The sequence below is a fragment of the Temnothorax longispinosus genome, chromosome 1 (assembly GCF_030848805.1).
Source record: "Temnothorax longispinosus isolate EJ_2023e chromosome 1, Tlon_JGU_v1, whole genome shotgun sequence".
Taxonomy (NCBI): Eukaryota; Metazoa; Arthropoda; class Insecta; order Hymenoptera; family Formicidae; genus Temnothorax; species Temnothorax longispinosus.
Genome location: NC_092358.1, coordinates 27387102 through 27392119, shown reverse-complemented (window position 1 = coordinate 27392119; position 5018 = coordinate 27387102).

Genomic DNA, 5018 nt, shown 5'->3' with positions numbered 1-5018 from the left:
TGGTGGTGATGGTGGTGGCGGCGGCGGCGGCGGCGATGGCAGTGGTGGTGATGGAGGTGGAAGTGGAGGATGGTCCGGCACTCGAGGAAGCCGGGACAGCCACGGCGCCGACGCCTGGTTTGATTCCGACCAGCGGCCCGGTCGATAGCACCACGGCAACCCCCGGGTCGTTCCGGCTTTCCTCTCCCCCCCCTCTCTCTCTCTCTCTCTTCTCCTATCCCGTTTTCTCTCTCGTTTATCCTCTCCTGCAACCCCTTTTGCCGCTTCTGCCGCCCCCACACCGGGAGCCTCCTATCCTGCTTCTTCCTCGTACACGCGCAGCATCTTTTCTCCGGCCGCCGCCGCCGCCGCCGCCGCCGACTCGTGCTCCATATCCTCGCGGCTGACGCTGCGCCTTCGGCACCCACCACATCTCACACACGCCACCCTTCGCTCCTGCTTGTCCTTCCTCACATACGAGAACGAGAAGGGCACGAGCGAAAGCTTGCCTGAAGAGGCTGCTTGGTGTGCGAAACGAATTCTCTTTCCCTCCCCTCCCTCTCCCCTCTCTCTCTTTCTCTCTCTCTTACTTCCTCTTTTGACTCCGTCTTTCGCTTTCTGTTCCGCAACAACGAGGCTGCCGGAGGCAGACGTCACCCACGCAACTCGCCTCGCGAAATAACCGACTGGCGTTTGTGCGGCTATGTTTCCGCCAAAATGGTATCGTCGATCGTCGAACTAATTCCTTCGGTGTGCACAGCCAGATGAATCCATCGATTCTCCGAGATACAGATTTTGCACGAGGAAGAATTAATAACTGATATATTGCACAAAGAGTATTTCTTGTAAAGGAACACGAAAAAAATATTTTTATCTCCTTTTATAGACGTTCTCTATGGATTTGATGGGGAGTTATCGTGTTACTACAGCATATTTATAGTTACAGCATGTTTTTGTGCTACCATGCTTCAGAGTTAATACTCGCGAAATCGGTCATTTCGCAAGCCATACTTTTTCACGTGTTTTTCTTTCATGTTTTCTAAACATTTCCTCGCGTGCATTAAACCAGTGTAAAACCTGGATTTTTTGCGCTTTAATTAATTTCGACGATAGTCATATTAATGAGAGTGAGAGGATCCATTTTTCATTAAAACATGGCGCTTCCAGTCTACTTAAGAAAGTACAAGTTCTCGCGGTGTTTAATATTGCATGGATCTCTCTCCACTGGGTTAACACCTGGAACTCTTTTCTCAACACCTTCAATCATTTTAAAACTTAAATTGTTCATATCTGTTCTACACTTTCTGAGAAATTGGGTGCTACGCTCCAAGGAGTATAAACGAGCGGGCAAACCATTAGCGAGCGAAATATCCGTATATACCATGACCATATGGCCTCGCACAGCGCGGTTACATTTGTTATAGGACCACAAATTCACATACACTCGAATAATCGAAGCCGGAAAATTGAGGTCTTCCCGTTTCGAAAGGACCGACTCCGAATCCGGGTCGTACGCCCGGAATAATTCATATCTAATCGTCTTGTCTGCTCGCGATCTTACGGATTTACGAAAACGCTTAATATAAAATTCAAGCTCGCCGTTCGAATTTTACTGCAGCACTTTCGCGGCCCTATATAAAACCAAAAATTTCCACATTCCGATATTTTATCTCGCGTCGAAATCATCGAGAAGCAATATGCGGCGAAATTTCATTTCCCCTGATCAAAACCCCGCTCTGTCTCTCTCGTTATAACACTTTCCGCGATTCTAAGAGGAGAAAAATTTTGAATTTCACGTCTCTTACACCAGGGTACATATTTGTCGAAAAACTTCGGAAACGCATCGATTGGATTTTTATTCTGATTTCCGCAGTCTCGGGCGGGCGATAAAATAGCGGTACGTCGCGTGTCCCGCTATTATAATTCACTCGCCGATCGATCGAGGTCCTTCATCCACCAGCGCGGTGCGCGCTATCCGCTCGCGCGCGCCACGCGAGTGTGCCGCGTACGCGTGAAGATCGCAAACTCGCGAAAGATTCAAATCGCCGGGGACGAACGTCGAAGCCAAAACGTGCGCAAGAGCGTGCCGGTAAATTGCCTCGTTATCGTCGCCATCGCCATTATTTACGACCCTTAACGAGGGAAACCTCATACTCTCAACGGCCGTCAGACTCGCCTACACGGACGCCAGGCCACTTCCTCTATTCCTCTCTTTCGCTTTTTCGCGCCACCTCGTCCGATTTCTCTCTTTCTCTCTTTCTCTCTGCCTCTCTCTCTCTCCCTCTCGCCAACGCTTCGCCCATGATTTACCTGTCACCCGATTGAAACATCACTCCGATTAATTAAAACCGAGACGTGAGAATACATCAATTCAACCAGCTCGTTAAACTGCAGGCCCGCGTTTCCCCCGCGCCGCGCAAAACCGTCGCTTCGGCCACAACGGACACGATCGGTTAGACGACAACATTGACAAAGTTTGGAAATGCCCGCGGCCGACACTGACAAAACCGGAAAATTACCGTTTTTGCGCGAATCCCGCTTGACACTTGAGATTTTGCGGCATTTGTAAAACGTCCGGGCAGTCTTCATTTCGAGAATTAATTCCCGCGAGCTAATTGAAGAATAATTCAGGATTGTCGAAAAGTAACACAATACGCCGGGCGATACATGTTTGATTAATGTACATTGAAGGGTTGTGTTTGTTGCGTTAATGAACGCTGGTCCATCCGCGCGCGCCGCGTCTAGCGGCGAATATAATTGAATCAAATCAAGAGACGGAATCGGCCTCCATTCAATTCGCGAATCCGGTACAGCGGACAAATTGCGATATTAGCGATCACACAGAGACTTATATAAAAAGCTCCGACAATGAATAGCGAAATTTACGAAAATTGACAACCCTCTCTTACGGTACGTCACGTAGGTATTGTAGGCACGTGTGTACCGGTTTTCATGCGCCCAGTAGATTAATAGTTTTGCAGGAAACACGACGTAACAGAGAGGGAGGTCTTCCCCTAAAAAAAGATAAAGAGGACCGAGATCCTTTCGCGAAACGTAAGTCCAGGCGGCTCGGCGAAATTGAAAAGTGCATGAATTTTCTCGAGGACGAGGGGGTGCAGCGCGGGAGGGTAGCACCAGGATACGGCAGAGACATTCGCGCGGTAACCCTGAATTACGGGAGCGAGACCGCTTAACCGAGGGGGAAAAATAAAACCGAGGAAGAAACGGAAATGAAATTGGCTACTCCCAGCTCGCCGCGCTAAGGAAGCGCCGTTAATTAGCCGGCTGTATTCAGGGAGTCGTAAACCGGCAGGGCAAAGTTAGGTGGAATAAAGTCGCGAGAGAGGAAGGTCTCTCTTTCTGTTTTTTTCTTCTTTTTTTCTCACCTTCTTCCTCCTACTCTTCTGCCGACGGCCGTCCCAATTTTCGCGGCGGCGTTCTCGATCGATTTCGCGGTCGTTTCGCGGCGGTCAGATTAATGAATCGAATTTCCAACTCGACTCCCAGGCTTTTATCCGCGATGGGACAAAGTAAAGTCTTAAAATGCGCGGCCTCAGAACGGATCCTCGTTACGAGGACGCCTTTTCGCACGGCAACTTTCGCAAAATGCGATTATACCGCGCGGCGTCGCGCCGCGCCAGTGCATTCGCCTACGTTAATCCGATATTACGTTAATCCGATACTTGGACGTAAAATATTACGCGCGCGCGACGTTTTCGCGTAAACGCGTGAATGCGCTAATATCGTGCAAAAATAAGAAGACACCGCCGTTGTAGCGGGCGTCAAGAGCACGAGGTAGGGACAAAAGCCTTTGCTCGCTGCAAATTACGTCGTGCGCGCCTGCCTGCTGCAGCTAATTATTATTAAAACAATTGTTAAAACGTCATCCGCGCAGCTCTCCCGTGAATTTTCGAATAAAATTCCAACATTTTAAAGCGCACCACGTCGCGTCTATTAATTTTATCTATCTATGCGTATGTGTGCACGTGTGACGATATATTCGATACATTCGAGGCGTGATAATATAGTCCAGTCAATAGAGACGAAAAAAGGCGGTTACCTTGCATGAAATCCAGAAGTTTTGAATTTTTGCAGAGTCGTGTAGTTGGGGGTCCTAATAGTGTCCTAATATTGTCTTTACGCCGCTGTAAGTCGAAAACTATTGAACCTACAGAAAAACGTTTCCAACAAAAGTTGTAGAGAATTTCCTCCTCTTTAATATTGAAAATAACTATTTTTGACGTAGGACCAACCGGAGACGAGATATTGCGAAAAAACCGTTTTTTGGCACCATTTTTCCAATGTGGCGGCGGGTCGCCAAGGTCAAAAATTCAGGAAATTATTTAGGACCTCCAACTACACGACCCTGCAAAAATTCAAAACTCTTGGATTTCATGCAAAGTAAAAGTACCTATTGATAGGGCTAATAATTTAAAATAATGAACAAGTATAGACAAATATTGTTATTCCCTCGAAGAAGAGAATTTCGTCTTCACCGGAGATTGCCTGTAGACCGCAACAATTACCGCGCCTCGTAATAAATCGTTAGCAGTTAAGGATTTCAAGCAGCGATTCGCGAGAAGCTGCATCCGCGCGCAATAAAATTCATCTCCGGGACGCGACTGTCGCGCGGCTCGTGGAACGAAGATGGTCGTCATTTCTGGAGTATCTGGGAGTGACAGCTGTTTTAGGATAAAACCCGCGCTGCGAGAGAGAGAGAGAGAGAGAGAGAGAGAGAGAGAGAGAGAGAGAGAGAGAGAGAGAGAGAGAGAGAAAGAGAGAGATAGAGATACAATAACGAAACCGTACGTTCGCCGTAACGAATAGCCCCGAGTGCACCGCAATATCGTAACGAGGTTACACCATAAAGAATAATAACCGGAAATATATCTGATGGAAATACGGAAAATTGCGTAGACGGCGGCGTGTATATAAACCGACGGAGGCGCTGGAATAGTTAAATAACAAGTTTTGATAAGCTTTTCTGCACATAGACAGAACGGGCGTTGATACCTCACGCGGTTCATGCAAACGAGTCA